General features: G+C 43.9%; 1 protein-coding gene across 1 annotated transcript in view; it reads right to left on the reverse strand.

Annotated features, from left to right (window-relative positions):
• EFNA2 (ephrin A2) overlaps window positions 1-17,731 on the reverse strand; it is a 155,583-nt gene that overhangs the window by 109,536 nt on the left and 28,316 nt on the right. The gene's annotated exons all lie outside the window — the stretch shown is intronic.

Genomic DNA, 17,731 nt, shown 5'->3' on the forward strand with positions numbered 1-17,731 from the left:
TTTGTGATATATCTTGTCGAAGAGATAAGTTTTCAATAGTTTGCGGAAGTTGGTCAATTCATAGACCATTTTCAGGTTACGTGGCAGCGCGTTCCAGAGCTGCGTGCTCGTATAGGAAAAGGTAGATGCATGCATTGATTTGTATTTCAGACCCTTACACTTGGGAGGATGAAGATTAAGGGGTGTGCGAGATTTTTTTGCGTTCCTGGGCGGTAGTTCTATCAGGTCTGACATGTAGGCAGGGGCGTTTACCATGGATAATTTTATGGACTAGAGTGCAGAGTTTGAACGTGATGCGTTCTTTCAGTGGGAGCCAGTGTAGTTTTCTCGTAGGGGTTTCGCGCTTTCGTATTTTGGTGTGCCGAATATTAGTCTGGCTGCCTTATTCTGGGCTGTCTGGAGTTTTTTAAGTATTTGCTCTTTACAGCCAGCGTAGAGTGAATTACAATAGTCCAGATGACTGAGTACCAGTGATTGTACCAGATGCGGAAGACCATTCTTGGGAAAAATGGTCTGACTCTTTTTAGTTTCCACATTGAATGAAACATCTTTTTAGTTATGTTATTTGCATGGTTCTCAAGTGTTAGGTGTCGATCAATGGTGACTCCTAGGATTTTAGGGTGTCCGAGACTGGTAGATTTAGTTCAGGTGTGTTGATGGTGGTAAATTTATTCTTGTTGTATTGCGAGGTGAGTACCAGGCATTGGGTTTTCTCAGCATTGAGTTTCAGCTGAAATGCATCTGCCCAGGAATTCATAATATGTAGGCTTTGCTCGATTTCGTTGGAGATTTCCCTTAGATCTTGTTTGAATGGGATGAAGATCGTTAAATCATCAGCGTATATATATGGGTTTAAGTTCTGATTCGATAGTAGTTTGGCCAAGGGTGTCATCATTAGGTTGAATATGGTCAGTGAGAGGGGGGATCCCTGTGGAACTCCGCATTCAGGTATCCATGACGCTGATGTAGTTGAGTTTGACGTCACTTGATATGAGCGTGTAGTGAGGAACCCTTTGAACCAATTGAGAACGTTGCCTCCGATTCCGAAGTATTCAAGGATGTGTAGTAAATTCCCATGGTCAACCATGTCAAATGCACTTGACATGTCGAATTGTAACAGTAGAATGTTGTTGCCGGTTGCTATCGATTGTTTGAGTTTGGTCATGAGCGTGACTAGTACGGTTTCCGTGCTGTGATTAGAGCGAAATCCTGACTGGGAATCATGTAGTATTGAGAACTTGTTTAGATAGTCTGTGAATTGTTTGGTCACTATACTTTCTGTTATTTTGGTAATTAAGGGGATGGATGCTACTGGTCTATAGTTCGTTAGTTCATTAGCATTTTTCTTTGCATCCTTGGGTATAGGGGTGAGTAGAATGTTGCCTTTTTCCCTTGTGAAGAGTCCATTTTGTAGCATGAAGTTCACGTAGTCTGTTAGGTCCGTTATGAATTGTTGAGGGGCCGATTTTCATGAGGTTGTTTGGGCATATATCTAGTTTGCAGTGAGATTGGCGAATCTTTTAAGCGTTTGTGAGATAAGATCTTCAGGTAGTATTGTGAATTCAGTCCAGATCCTGTCTGCTGGATAGATTCCAGGGTCTGGGTCAAGGCAATCTAGGGAGTGTGGTGTAATCGATGTGGCTGACAGGTATTTTAAGTCACAGTTGTATATTTTCTCCTTGAAGTACTTCACCAAGTCGTCAGCTCCTGGTGTGTCATTGCTGTTGTTGGTGACTTGAGTGGTGTCTAATATTTATTCACAAGTTGGAAGAGTTTGTGTGTATCTTTGTAATTTGGTCCAATTTTAGTTTTGTAGTGTTGTCTTTTGGTTTGTCTTATAGTGTATTTATATTTCCTTCGGAGTTGCTTCCAAGCGTTAAGTGTGGGATCATCTTTCTTTTTGTTCCACGCACATTCTAGTTTCCTAACTTGTGTTTTTGAGTTTTTTCAGTTCTTCGTTGAACCATGGTATTGAGTTCTTTCTGTGCAAGGTTCTGGTTTGGATTGGGGCGGGTGATGTCTAGTGTTAGTTTACATCTATTATCCCAACTTGAGAGGAATTGAATTGTGTCTGTCTTTATTGTCCATCCATCGTTGTAGATCTGTTGCCAGAATTTAACCGGATCTATTTTTCCTCTTGTGGTGTAGGTTTTTCGTATTTATTAGGTAGGTCTTTCGTTCTCCATTGGAGGGTTATATGTGCTTTGTAATGGTCTGACCATAGTATAGGTGACCATTTAGTGGTATGTTAATGTAATGTTTGCGTCGTGGTCAAATTTTGTATGGTTATGATGTCCTAATGTGTGTCCTTTTTTCATGTGTTGGTTGGATATTTTGTCCTTGTAGATCCCATAGTTGTAAGAACTCTCTAAGTCTTGGGTACTTGTTATGGTGAAATCTTCCAGGTGTAGGTTAATATCTCCTATTAAGATGAGGTTGGAGGAAGAGATACAGGTGTTCGATATAAAGTCCATGAAGTGCGTTTGGCAGTCTCGCCAATTGCCTGGTGGTCTGTAAAATATAACTGCGTTAAGGTGTTCTTGCAGTTTTGGGTGACTGATTCTTATGGAAGTGATTTCAAGTTGTGGCAGTATGGATTCAGCCGTGGTTTGTGATGTTGAACTCAGATCTGTATATTATGGCTATTCCTCCTCCTCCTTTTCCATTTCTTGTCCAGTATGTGATTTTGTATCCTGGTGGGCATAATTCTAAAATTATAGGATCTTGAAGGTTGTGGACCCAAGTTTCAGTGATGAAGAGAAGTCCAGGTTATCTGCAGTGATCCAGTCTGCTATATTCTCTGTTTTGGTCACTACTGATCTGGCGTTTACGTATCCGATTTGGATTGAATGGTAAGGTTCTGTTAGGGGCGTTGATGTCTTAATTTTTATTAGTTGCCTGTTTTCCTGATATTTAGTCTAGTTGTGTCCTTTCTTCCCTTTCTGTTGGTTGTTTCCATGTAAATTTTGTTCTGCTCAGGGTTGTAGATGTGCGGGTTATAAGTCTTTTAAATAAATAAATAAATAAATGAAGCCACCAAAACATCTAAAAGCTACTTAGGTTCAAAAAACATATAGGGGCTTTTTTTTTTTTTTTTACCAAACTGCAGTGGTGTCCTTACATGGGTCATTCCCACACTCTAAGACCATTTTGACTGCATGGGTAAAATGGTCAATTTTTCTGTTTTTTTTTTTTTTTTTTTGAATGGCTACACGCTAATTTCCCCATTAGTGTGAGGCCAGTAACGTGTGAACCCCTACTGCCACCTGTTTTGTAGGTGGTAAGGGCTCACACGTTAATCACATACTAATTGGTTAGTGTGTGGCAGTGGCGTAGCTACGTGGGGCCAAGTGGGCCTGGGCCCCCATAGATTTGTCCCTGGACCCCCTGCCGATGACCCTCTGATCCCCTTTCCCGCCGCCAACTCTCCCCCGCCGCTAGCTAACCTTTGCTGGCGGGGGACTCCAACCCCCACAAGCCGAGGTCCTCTTCTTCCGGTGCAAGGCTTCGTTCTGTTTCTGTGAGTCTGACGTCCGGCAGGTTGTATGTGCAGGACGTCAGACTCACAGAAACAGAACGAAGCCTTGTAGATCAGCCAGCGGCCACGTTGCCTGGCTGATCTGCAAGGCTTCGTTCTGTTTCTGTGAGTCTGACGTCCTGCACATTACGTGCAGGATGTCAGACTCACAGAAACAGAACGAAGCCTTGCACTGGAAGAAGAGGACCTCGGCTTGCGGGGGGTTGGGGTCCCCCGCCAGCAAAGGTAAGTGACAATGACGGTGAGGGAGGGCTGGCGGGAGGGGAATAGAAGGGGATAGAGACTCTCAGCAGGGTCGTCGGCGGGAGGGGGGGGCGAGACTCTCGGCAGGGTCATCGGCAGGGGGGGATCAAAGTTGGTGGTGGTGGTGGCGGCGGGGGGGGGGGCGGCAGCGCCAAGGGGGGCTAAAATATGCCCCCTCACCTCAGGCTCTGGACCCCCCTCCCGCCGAAGTCTGGCTATGCCCCTGGAGTGTGGCAATGCAGCTGTGCTGATTAGCGCAGAACATGCCTTCTTTATGCCCCGACCCACCCCCAGCACTAAAATTTAAGGGCCCTGTTTACTAAGCTGTGCTGTAGGCATGTTAACATTTTAGCACGTGATAAAATGAGCACTAATGCTAGAGACACCCATAGGCATATATGGGTGTCTCTAGCATTAGCGTGTGCTAATTTGTAGTGCAGCCTAAAAAGTTAGCGTGCTTACAGTGTGGCTTAGTAACAGGGCCCCTAGAATTAAGGGCCTTGTTTACTAAGCCATGCTGTAGGGCGCTAACGTTTTAGCATGCTCTAGCAATAGAGACACCCATATCCTATGGGTGTCTCTATCGTTAGTGTGCACTAATTTTTAACGCAGCTTACTAAACAGGGCCCTTATTTTTAGTTAAAGTGAAAATCTACACCTTCTTTCAAATTCAGTGACTTCAAATTTTCTTCAAAATCTCCAGCTGTCAGGTCCTATGCGAGGTGACTTAGCAGAGAAACATGCTCACTTATAGACAGCATCATAAAACAGACAAGAACACTTTTAAGTCTTGACTTCTTCTGAGAATTATCCTCAATGGAGGAGAATTTGGCCGAATATTACAATTTATTTAATGGGGTGAGGTTTTTCTATTGTCTCTGGCCACTCAATGCAAAAATAGGAGACCTGAAGTTGGGTCCACTATCTTTTAAAGGGGACGGTGGTGCCAGGAACAACCCCCCCCCCCCCCCCCATGCCCCTGATCAAAGTCTCAAATTGACCTCCCAAATATGACCCACCCCATGATCCTCCTCCCTGGCATCTACCATGGGTTTCCTTGATGGCTAATGGAGGGGAGGAGAGGGGAGGTGCAGGAGCAATTTCTGGTCATCCTGTCCTAATGGCACCTAGGTTCAAAATGGCACCAAATTCCCTCTAGCAATACCCATGTGATACTATCCTAGGGTCAAGCCTCCTGCAATGTTTATAGAACCATCGCTGTGGTGTTAACCCAGCTCTAGTAACTGATCCACCTTACACTAAATTCTTTAACCAGGTTATTCTATAAACTCATCCTAAGCTTCTTCCTAAAATACTGTTGGATTTCCATCTTAACCAGAGTCAGTTGTTCAACAATATTACAGTTATGGCCATATTGGTAGCCCCACTTACATCAGCCCATATGGAAGAAATTTGCAGACCTGTGAACTGGATATATTTTTCATGCATTCACAACTCACTAGCTTTGGGAAAGAAGTCTTGATGCAACAGGTTTTGGCCAGTCAGCCCTCCAGAATCTCGTTGGAGATTAGAATCCAGTCCACCATCCCCCTTTTTTTTTTCTTTCCAGGCTGCCATCCACAAAATAAAAAATTAAATAATTACAATACAAAAGGCTAGTTGTCACCAAAACCATGTTAGTATCTTCCTATTACAGCATCTTGTTGGTTTCCCTTTTTTTCTGTTGAAGGCAGCTAGGGTAATCCATGCTGTGAAGACTTCCTATGCAGAAAATCAAGTTACTTACCTGTAGCAGATGTTCTTTTAGACAGCTGGATATAAGTTCTCACCTACCCTCCCACATCCCCAAGGAGTTGTATTCTAGTCACGCTGAATAAATACACTGAGGTAGTTCTGTGCAACAGCAGAAAATGAAGTGGTGTGCATGCATGGTAAAGTGACTCAAAACTTCTAGTACATACCAAGCAAGGCAGCTTCTCACTGTGAAGACCTCTATCCTGTTTTTCCACAGAGAACACCTGCTACAGGTAATTAACCCAAATCCAAGCAACCTTCAAGAGCTGCTTCTACTATTTATGACAACTATGCTGCCCCTCACCTTACATTGAGAAGGAAAATACTTATCCCAGTTGAGCATGCCATGACAACATCAGACTGGATTACTGTAATGCACTCTATTATGGTCTGACTACAAAGGGTCTGCACCAGCTCCAACTGATTCAGAATGCTGCAGCAAGACTCATAGAAGGTTGCAAGCAACGTAACCATTTTTGCAAAAACTTAATTGGCTACCAGTACAATACAGGCTAAATTTTAAAACTCTATGTCTGATCTTCAAGGCCCTGAAGTAAATGGCCCCAAGTACTTGAAGAACAGGATGATCCTCTACAAACCTCCAAGACACTAAGGTCCTCCCAAGGGGTATTCCTAACCACACCCTCTCCAAAAGACATTACATGATGTGATACCCGCAAGCGAGCCTTCTCTGGAGTAGCACCACGCTCTGGAATGCACTGCCTGAAAGGCTCTGCTTAACATAAGACTATTTCTATTTCAGGAAGCAGGTGAAAGCTTGGCTCTTCAACCAGTGGCATAGCTACGTGGGGCCTGATGGGGCCTGGCCCCCCCTGTAGATTAGCCCTGGCCCCCCTGCCAACGATCCCATTGAACCCTCTCCCGCCACCAACCCTCCCCCGCCATCGCCGCCCACCCCGCTGCTGCATCAGATACCTTGTTTGCTGGCGGGGGTCCCCGAACCCCGCCAGCCGAAGAGAGTCTTCTTCAGCGCCGGAGTAGCGCCTTCATTCAACGAAGTTCCTGATGTGATCAGCTGTTTCTGATGCCTTACGTCCTGCATGGGGCTACATGCACGGTGCAGGACGTAAGGCGTCAGAAGCAGCTGATCACACCAGGAACTTAGTTGAACGAAGGCGCTACTCTGGTGCTGAAGAAGACTCTCTTTGGCTGGCGGGGTTTGGGGACCCCCGCCAGCAAACAAGGTATCTGACTGCAGCGGCGGGGGCGGGTGGCGACAGCAGGGGAGGGTTGGTGGCAGGAGGAGGGGTTCAAGGGGATCGTCAGCAGGCCGGCAGGGGGATCCAATGTGGCGGCGGCGGCTCGGGGGGGGGGGGCAGCGGCGGGGGGGGGGGCTAAACAGTGCCCCCCCCACCTTGGGCTCTGGATCCCCCTCCCGGCGAGGTTTGGCTATGCCCCTGTCTTCAACCAGGCCTCTTAGTCTCTCACACACACACAAGGAGTGACACAGGCTGCACATACAGCAGCAGGACATGTTTAGCCACTCCTACCCTAGCTGAGATAGCATTTAATCATCTCTCTGATCTCATGTGCAACTTTCTTTAAATTAGTCACCTTACTTTCTAACTCCTCTTACTGTCTTACCTATCTATATGTTCTATCTTTGCTTATTCCCTACACTGTCAATTAAAATGTTCTATTATGTATTGGATTGACATTGTAAGTAGTATACCATGCCATACTTTGTATTGTTATTTGAATACTTTTACTGCTGTAATTGCCTATTACTCATGTTTGACCTATTCTTACTGTACACCGCCTTGAGTGAATTCCTTCAAAAAGGTGGTAAATAAATTCTAATAAAAATACAATATACATACAAGCAGAAGTCCAATGCAGAAATTAATCTGTCGTTCAGAAAGAAATAATTGAGTTTATTACCAGGGTGAAAAGACACATGTAAAAAGGAGCCCTTTTACCAAGCAGTGCTAAGACGTGGCCTGCACTGGCCCCAGCATGGGTCCTTTCCCATGTGCTGAGGCCACTTGTAGGGTGGTGGTAAATTGGCCCCATTTTCTATTTTTCCTATTAATGATCACATGCTTATTTCCTCATTAGCACATAGCCAATAGTGTGTGAGCCCTTACTGACATCCTATTTTGAAGGCGTAAGGGCTCACGCGCTAGCCACGCATTAATAGGTTACCTCACGGTGATGTAGCTGCGCTAACCCATTAGTGTAGGACATGCCTACTCTCCACCCCCAGACACGCCTCCAGTGCTAAGAATATAAATTCTATTTTTTAGCATGTGGGCAGTGCGCTACCATGGGACACTTGAGCGCGCTCCTTGGCAGTGCTTTTTAACCTGCACTACGGAAAAGGACCCTATACTCATTTTTTAGCATTATAGTAGGGACATATCAGAATTTATAAGCCCGAAATAACAGACTTCCAAAAAGCAGCTTCGGTTCATCTAAGCTCATATGATTGTCTTATTCTGTTTCTTGTTTCTCTTACCAGCTTCCTGTTAGGATAGCCGTGCATGCTCAAGAAGGCAGGTTAAGTGTGAGCTGTGTTAATGAGCAGGGTGGGCAAAGACAAAGAGTAGAGCTGACAGGGGAAGCAAAGACATTTGAATTTGGTTATTTAAAATAATAAAATAAAACGAGATGTGAAAAGCTGGAGAAGTCCCAGAGGAGAGACCCTTTCCATCTTCAAAGTCTGTCTCTGCTTTCTTCTGTCTGTTGGCAGCACATAAAGCTACAAGAGTGCTTTGTCTGTGCCGAAAGACCTTTTTAATTGGTTCAATGCAGAAGGTCAAAAAATCTACCCTTTCTGAAAATAAAAACAGTGAGTACCACTGTTGCTTTGAAGCCATAGTCCCTCCAGTGCTGCTCTTGTATATTTGATTCAGTACTGCAGGGCCTTCTAGCCATCAAATCCATTGTACAAGTTGTGCATACATATTGCATATATAATACACTCTCTACCTCACCGACAAATAACTCCATATCTAAATGAATTTCTAAAATGTATCCCCCTTTCCAAAAGATATATTCCTGGCATGACACAAATTCAATTTTATACTAAAAAAACAATCACTTCTGTATACTTTTTCTGGTGTTATTGTTTCCTCCCTTAAAAAAAAAAAAAAGGTAATTGAGGTACAATAAGGAAAACAGAATTAAAACCACATTTAACCCCCATGTTTACTAAGCCGTGCAGCAATACCGACACAGGGCTGTGTCGGTATTAGCGCATGGCAGACACTAGCGCTGCTTTGTAAACGGGGGGGGGGGGGGGGGGGATTAAACAAGAGCACCAGCTAATGCAGAAACAGAGATGGGTCTCTGGATAATGAAGGGTCAGACCTTCATTCTGCCAACTGTTCAGTGATGCACTGAGGGATCATTTTACCAAGCTGCGGTAAAAAGGGCCCTGCAATAGCAGCGGTGGCCATTTTTGCCACGCCCCAGGGCCCTTTAATCGCAGAGGATAAAAAAGGCTGAAAATCGACATGGCCATATGGTAAATTGCATTTAATGCATGGCCATGTGGGGGGATCATTTACCATCACCCATTCAGGTGGCGGTAAGGGCTCCCCCGGTTACTCAGTGATAACCGGGCAGCTCGCATCGCTGCCTGATTACCGCCAGGTTACTGCTGTGCTAATAATTACAGAAAAAATTTCCATACTTCCAGAAATGGTGCGTGCTCGACGTGGAGCTACCACTGGCGGCCGTGTTGGGCCGGCTGTAGTTCCGGGTTACCGTGTGGCAGCCCTATGCAAGAATGGACAGAGCATAAAAACATCCAGACCAAGAATTAGCGGAGTAAAGGAGTAGCCTAGGGTTAGTGCAGTGGAGTTTGATCCTGGGGAAACTGGGCTCAATTCCCACTGCAGCTCCTTGTGACTCTGGGCAAGTCACTTAACCCTCTATTTCCCCAGGTACAAAATAAGTACCTGAATACATGTAAATCGCTTTGAATGTAGTTGCAAAAAACCTCAGAAAGGCGGTATATCAAGTCCCATTCCCAATTACATGACAAACTATTCCAGTCATTTTCTCTTCCATATTCAGGGTGTGATTCATTACGGATTTTCTTCTATTCTTTGCCTTTGGGTAGGTTAGAACTGGAGGCTGTGGGAAGGGCACTGACTGCTAGAGTGTAGTTGGAAAATGCATCTGGAACTATGTGAGCGGGTGTGAGTGCAATGCGTGGGTGCAGGGTAGGTTGAGAATTTTACAGTCAGCCTTAATAGCTATAAGTTAATATCCTGCAGATCCTTCTTCTTAATCAGCTGTGATGTCCTAGCCCCTCTCTCAGGCACTCACCCTTGGATGTCCATGACTATGTTGTAATTGCTGTTTGTGGACCCCAATGCTGCTGTTGTTGTTGCTGCTGCCCTCCTCCTCCTTTTCTCTCCCTGGGTATTTGATGTAGCCTCACTGTAGCATTTTCTGCAACCCAGGTGGTTTGGTTCCAACAGCCCAAAGTAGGTGATATCAGCAGTAGTGGTAAGAAGTACTCAGGCGGGGGACTTATTAGAGTTATCTCCACAGAAACAGGAGGAAGTGGCAAGGAAGAAAGAGCATATGTTGCCAAGATTATTTTTACAAGACTCTGTACCCGAGGCAACAGAGGGTGGAATGATTCCTCACCATTACAAGGTGTGCCAGTGGGATTTGAATCCTGGCTTCCCTGATTCTTGGTTTGTAGCTCTAATCATTTGGCTACACCTCCACTTCAGTTTGCTGCTGCAATCTCTTATCTTCTTCAGAGATGAGGTTTCAGCCTCAAAAGCTCATGTTTTTCTGAAGCTAAAACTCAATACACACAGACGGATGAACCCTCAACACACAAGTGTTATCACTAGGGTGAAACATGCCTGATACAGACAGACAGAACGTTTCCCCTTTACAAGAGTCTCTCATGGGTTCTCTACAAGACAGATCAGAGTTACAGATTGATGGATTTTGTCCTGCAAGGGCTCTACCTTGACTGAAAGGAACTACAGCATGCTTAGTATATGTGCATTTTAGCTCCCAGGAAATGGGTCCAGTCAGCTTCCACCACATCTGGAAGGATGATTTTAATGTTCTAGAACAGAAAAACCAATGAGAAGTTCTCTTCTCTGTCCCTTCTCCATCTCTTTCACTTCCTTTGTTTTATTCTGGTCAATTCTACCGTGGGCAGAATTAACCAGTGCTGGGCCATGTCCAGGCACTGGCATTGAATAGCCAGGGCCAAATGTAGTTGTTTATGTTTATTCAATGTTTATTCAAGCTTGATATACTACCATTACTTCAAACAAGGCCAAAGTGGTTTACAATAAAATCAAATAGAGATGGTAAGGAAAGAGACCTACTTACAACTAAAACAAATCAGGTAAAGTAAAGTGAAGTAGAATATTATATTATAAAACATAAAATTAAAGTTGAAACAAATCCCATGAAAATCAATTAATTCTTTGAAATCTGCCACAGGAGACAGGCTAGGACAGTGACCGATTTTGATTCGAAAGCCAGCTGATAAAAATAGGTTTTTTAATTTTATTTGAAAATTTATCAGCGGCATTTCATTTCTAATATCTGGAGGGAGATCATTCCAGATAATTTACTACCTAGTAGCTTCATGGTGTGCCCCTAATCATTGTGTGGCTGCTGGAGCATAAGCAAGTCCCAGCCAATATCCAGCTGAATAATGGCAGGGACCTGCATAATATTGAAGAGATATTGATTCCTCTCACCCCTCCACCCCCCCCCCCCCCCCAGAAAGACAAGGCCCCAGCACAACCCCTGATGAAGGAAGACTACCATCCTCCTCCTAGCTCCACCATCCCTGTTGAGGTAAAAAAAAAACCCCAAAAACATAAGCCAACACTTCTCCTCCCAGCCCCCTCAGTTTCATACCCCATCCCAAAACAACCCCCCTTTCAGATTGAGCCCTGCAAGGCTGCCACTAGATCCAGTTGGCAGCCTTACCTCAGCCACTCCAATCCTCCACCCCACCACTCCAATCCCCCCTCTCCAATGACACCATGTCCCCTCATACTCCCTCCCCCTAAGTTAAACCCCACCCATGAAGGATAGGGCCCCTTGGGCCTACCTAAAGTCCCTGGTGGTACAGCTGGGGTGGTGGAGGCAGAAGCAAAGTCCACTCACTCCTGCCCCTAACGGCTGCCAACTGGATCCAGGTTTGCTGGACGGGGTTGATCCAGTCCTGGGTTTATCCTGATGCATGTAGTCTAGCAGTATAAGAACATAAACGCTGCCATACTGGGACAGACCGCAGGTCCATCAAGCTTGTTTCCAACAGTGGCCAATCCAAGTAACAAATACCTGGCAAGATCCCAAAAGAGTAAAACAGATTTTATGGTGCGTATCCTAGAAATAAGCAGTGGATTTTCCCAAATCCTTCTCAATAATGGCTTATGGACTTTTCTTTTAGGAAATTATCCAAACCTTTTTAAAACCCTGCTAAGCTAACTGCTTATACCACATTCTCTGGTAACGAATTCCAGAGATTAATTACACATTGAGTGAAGAAATATTTTCTCCAATTTTTTTTTAAATTTACTACTTAGTAGCTTCAGTGCATGCCACCTAGTCCTTGTATTTTTGGAAAGAATAAACATGCGATTCATGTCTACCTGTTCCACTCCATTCAGTATTTTATAGACCTCTATCATATCTCTCCTCAGTCATCTCTTCTCCAAGCTGAAGAGCTCTAGCCTCATAGCCTTTCCTCAAGGGAAGTCGTCCCATCCCCTTTATCATTTTCATCACCCTTCTCTGTACCATTTCCAATTCTGCTATATCTTTTTTGAGATGCAGTGACCAGAATTGCACACAGTATTCGAGGTGCGGTTGCACCAGGGAGCGATACAAAGGCATTATAACATTCTCATTTTTGTTTTCCATTCCTTTCCTAATAATTCCTAACATTCTATTTGCTTTCTTAGCCACCGATGCACACTGAGCAGAGAGTTTCAACGTATCATCAACGATGACACTTAGATTCTTTTCCTGGATGGTAACTCCTAATGTGGAACCTTGCATCATGTATCTCTAGTTTGGGTTCCTTTTTCCTACATGCATCACTTTGCACTTTGCTTACATTACATGTCATCTGCCGTTTGGATGCCCAGTCTCATAAGGTCCTCTTGCAATTTTTCATTTCATTGTATGCACTACTTACTTACTATCCTGAACTATTACATTCTGATATCTGTTTACCATCTTGTGCACTGCTAACTTATAGCTGTTAATTTCCTGATGTCTGAGTGCTAGCAGTGGTTAGGAAGAAATCAGACCTATCTAATTCTGTGTTTGCTGCTTTAAAAAGTTTTTTTGGGAGTACAAATCAGTGATTTATTTATTTTTGTGTTTGCTGCTTCAAAAAACTTACATTGAGATATTGGTGTACTGCCCCTCCCGTATAATTTCTCTGAGCAGTTACCTGGTATCGGAGGCAGGCTTTTGTCACAAAGCAGCAGTGCAGTAAGGTAGTTTAATATAACATCGGTTTCACAGCTAACATATTCCACAGTTCCTTGGTTGCTTAAGCCCTCCCACCCCGCCCCTCAGCTCCCCCGCAGGGGTGCCCCTTCTTATATAGTTGCCTAATCCACCGTCTATCTCCAAAATTAATTAACCATATCCAATTTGCAGATATATTTTTAAACCAATCATCTCTGATTGCAGTAGCTCTCCATCTTTCCACTTTGTACCAGGTGCCCTTCCTATTTTAGAATAAAAATATCTTTTTTTAAACATAAACACAGGTTTGTTACTCTCTGTATGCCTTTAATAGGATATCAATTTACCTTCTCATACCTTAACTTACTACAGACTTACCTTTGCCCACTTCAAAAGGGGACAAGAAGTCATACTCTATAGATTTTACAATTAAACTGCCTGCTTCTAGTAACTTATTGAACAGGTGAAGGAAAAAAATAGGGTTGGGTCTTTGGTAGGCCTCTTCACTTCTTGTATCCGCAGGTACAAATAGCGCCTACAATTGTAGTATGGTAAAGAAACATTGTGCTCTTAAAACTGAGGCTCTCGTTACATCTCCTGCCTCTGTCCAGACTGAATGCTTGGCTCAAGGCAACATTCTGGTTTATGCAATAGATGCATGCATATTGAATCCCTAATGAAAGAAGTACATGAACTAAGAGAGTTGGTGGCAAAACTAAGAATCATCTGTGACAACCAGAAAATCATCCTGGAGACGCATGATGAAACACTGAGGATCACCAGCAAATGGAGAGATGATTTTGTGCAGAAAGAGGACAGCTGGATACAGGTCACCAAATCTCGCAAAATCAACCCCCCAACTCTATCTTCTGTTGAGAACAGGAGGAAACAACGATCAAAAATCCCAAGGCCGCCGGATCGGTGGCCAATAAGAAGCGAAAGGTAGTGATGGTATTCTCTTCTGCGGGGTACTGAGGCGCCCATCTGCCGACCAGACATGATGTTCAGGGAGGTGTGTTGTCTGCCTGGTGCAAAGATTTGAGATGTAGCAGAAAGATTGCCTTGACTCATCAAGCCTACTGACCACTATCCTATGTTGCTAATCCATGTGGGCACAAATGATAATGCTAGGTATCCTACTGAACATATCAAACGTGACTTCACAGCTCTGGGTCAGCAAGTAAAGCACCTAGGTGCGCAGGCAGTGTTCTCATTGATTTTTCCTGTCGAAGGTAAAGGCCAAATGAGGGAAGCTCGCATCCTGGAGCTAACTGTGTGACTGCATGGATGGTGCTGATGTGAGCGCTTCGGTTTCCTTGACCATGGGATGATTTTCCAAGAGCTACTGAGCGGTGATGGTGTCCATCTTTCAAGAAAGGGATGAAGTGTCTTCAGTAACAGACTGGCTAAAGAACTAAAGAGAGTTTTAAATTAAATTTGCTGGGGATGGGTGATCAAAGCCCCAAAGTCATTAGCAATCCTCAGGAAGGTAAGACATCAAACACCCCTATAGAAAGGGAAAATCAGGGTAATATCTGGAGAGCCTTACATACCAATGCCCGTAGTATGGTAAACAATGCCTAGATCTAGAGGCTGCAATGATAGAAGCTGACTTGGATATAGTGGCGGTCACAGAGACGTGGTTCACGGAGAACCATGACTGGGGTGTAGTTATGCCTGGCTATAATCTATTCAGGAAGGTCAAGGTAGGAAAAAAGGGTGGAGGAATGGCATTATACGTTAAGAAGAATATCCAAGTGACGGAACTGCAGGACATATGGGGTAAGGAAGAAGCACTTGTTTCTGTTCTGTGTTCACGATGAAAGACCAGGGGTAGGACCGCAGAAAACAAATGCTAAAGGGGATGGATGTGTGGTAGACCGGAATCGTTTCTCAGAAGACTGTGTTCATGAGGAGCTAGCAAAACTAAAAGTAGATAAAGCGATGGGGCCTGATGGGATACATCCGAGGGTGCTCAAGGAACTTGGAGATGTTCTGGCAGCTCCGCTGTCTGACCTCTTCAACGTCTCCTTAGAGACACGGTTCAACACAGATGACTGATAAATAAACTGAGTGCCCTTGGTATGGGTTAAAAACTGGTTAAATGAGGGGAGACAGAGGGAGGGTAGTGATAAATGGAGCTTGCTCTGAGGAAAGGGATGTTATCAGTGGTGTGCCGCAGGGACTGGTCCTCAGGCTGGCCATTTTTAGCATCTTTGTGAGTGATATTGCGGAAGGGCTGTCTGATAAGGTTTGTCTCATTGTGGATGATACCAAACTCTGTAATAGGGTGGACACACCAGAGGGTGTGGATGGCATGAGGAAGGATCTAGCGAAGCTTGAAGACTGGACTGAAAATTGGCAACTAAGATTTAATGCTAAGGAATGTAGGGTCATGCACTTGGGTTACAACAATCCAAGGGAATGGTACAGTATAGGGAGTGGAGTGATTCTGTGTATGGAAGAAGAGAGGGATTTGGGGGTGATTGTGTCCAAAAACCTTAAGGAGGCCGTGCAGGTAGAAAAGGTGATGGTTAAAGCTAGAAGGATGCTTGGTTGCATAAGGAGAGAGATGATCAGCAGGAAAAAGAAGGTGATAGTGCCTTTGTATAAGTCTCTGATGAGGCCCCATTTGGAGAATTGTGTGCAATTCTGGAGACGGCACCTACAGAAGGATATAAACAGGGTGGAGTTGGTCCACAGGGAGGCTACCAAATTGGTAAACAGTCTCTGTCATAAAACATATGGGGACAAGCTCATGGACCTCAACAAGTATATGATGGAAGAGAGGCAGGAGAGAGGGGATATGAAAGAGACGTTTAAATACCTCAGAGTCGTTAATGCACAGGAGGTGAGCCTTTTCCAAATGAAGGAAAACTCTGGAATGAGAGGGCATAGGATGAAGTTAAGAGAAAATAGGCTTAGGAAGAATCTAAGAAAATACTTTTTCACGGAAAGGGTGGTAGATGCGTGGAATGGCCTCCAGGTGGAGGTTGTGGAGACAAGGACTGTGTCGGAATTTAAGAAAGTGTGGGACAGGCACATGGGATCCCTTAGGAAAAGGAGGAGCTAGTGGTCACTGAGGAAGGGCAGACTGATGGGCCATTTGGCCCTTATCTGCCATCATGATTCTATGTTTCTATTTAATCATTTTTAATAACTTTGTGTCATCAGCAAATGGAATTACCTCACTAGTTATTTCCATCTCTAGATCATTTACAAATTTGTTAAAAAGCAGCAGTCCCAGCACAGACCCCTGGGGAACCCCACTATCTACCCTTCTCCATTGAGAATACTGGCCATTTAAATCTACCCCCTTGGAGCAAAAGGTAGTGGTGCCCCTTGGAGGCCTGAGCCCGGGGAATTTTGTCCCCCTACCCCCCCCCCCCCCCCTCGGCGGCCCTGATTCAAACTTGCATGGATGAAAAATGTAGACATTCATTTGCTATAGCTTTTTCTGAAGGGAGAGTTTTCATGGAAAATTGTTCATGAAGATTTGAAAATGTCATCTCTGCATGTACTTTTCCTCCCCTAACCCAGAAACACCCTCCAAATCCCACTTCTCAGTGAGGATCAATGAGGACATTTTCTGTCGCACTGAGGGATGGAAGATTTTGACAGCCAAGTGATGCAGATAATATGTAAAACTCTTTAAATAATTAACCTCTTATCAGTTGTCATGCCAAACAAGTTTCTTGAATCTGAATCATTGGACCAAGTACTTTTATTGGCTAAGCCTTGGTTTCCTCATTGATCCTCAGTAGAGTCAGACAGAAGGATGGAGAGGAAGGAAGTGCAGGAAGAGCTTTTAATTATTGCTCTCTGTAAAATAACAGGATTCAGCTGTATGATACAAGGAAATATTTACATACCAGCTTAGTGGTGATTCCATCTTTTAGGACAAGAATACCAGGACTCATGAAAGGACACATTTATATACATGTATATATGCTGTACTGACTGAAGAAAAGCACCGGCAATCTTGAAGGGAATGTATATAACCATAATCCTGTAGCTGATGGAGAACAAATCATTTTTGCTAGCAGAGAAAGCGTGGAGATAGACTGGTATGAGCTAGGCTGCATGATATCAAGGGAGAGATTTTCTAGCACTGGACATATAGGGTCTGATACAGCCTAAATCATACCAGCCCACAAAAGGAAGCTGCGATTGCCAGCAATAGAGCAAGCCCGGAACAGGCTCAAGGGCCAGCGAGAGGGCTTTATTTTTTATAGCATATAATACTTAATAGAAATATTAGAGCATGGTTATAAGGAAAGAACATATAAGAAATTACTTTTAAATGCCTCTAACACCTGCTGTAATATTAAAGTCCACAATATAGAAGACAGAGTTACAAACGGAGGAAAAATAACAAGGAAAATACAGACAAAAAGACCCAATACCACATAGTCAGCACTTAAGTGCCATTGGCAGTACTGGCTGGAAATTGACCTCTACATAAATAAATAAATAAATAAATAAAGATAGATTTTCAATATTAACGGAGGCTTTGTCTACCTCAGACTTTGTTATTACTGACTGATGCAGCTTATATAGGAGTCACTTGCTAGGTTTCTGTAATTACAGGTGCTAATAGTATTAACACTCAAGTTTTAATTTCATCATATACTTTTGCTGGAGGAATGATCGAGTCTAAACTGACATTCAAACATATTTTCAGAAGCTGGTAAAAACAGGAGTTACACAAATAGAAAAGTTGCTTAAGTGAATCTTCAGTCACCTAAA

This window comes from Microcaecilia unicolor, chromosome 11, assembly GCF_901765095.1.
Source record: "Microcaecilia unicolor chromosome 11, aMicUni1.1, whole genome shotgun sequence".
Lineage (NCBI taxonomy): Eukaryota > Metazoa > Chordata > Amphibia > Gymnophiona > Siphonopidae > Microcaecilia > Microcaecilia unicolor.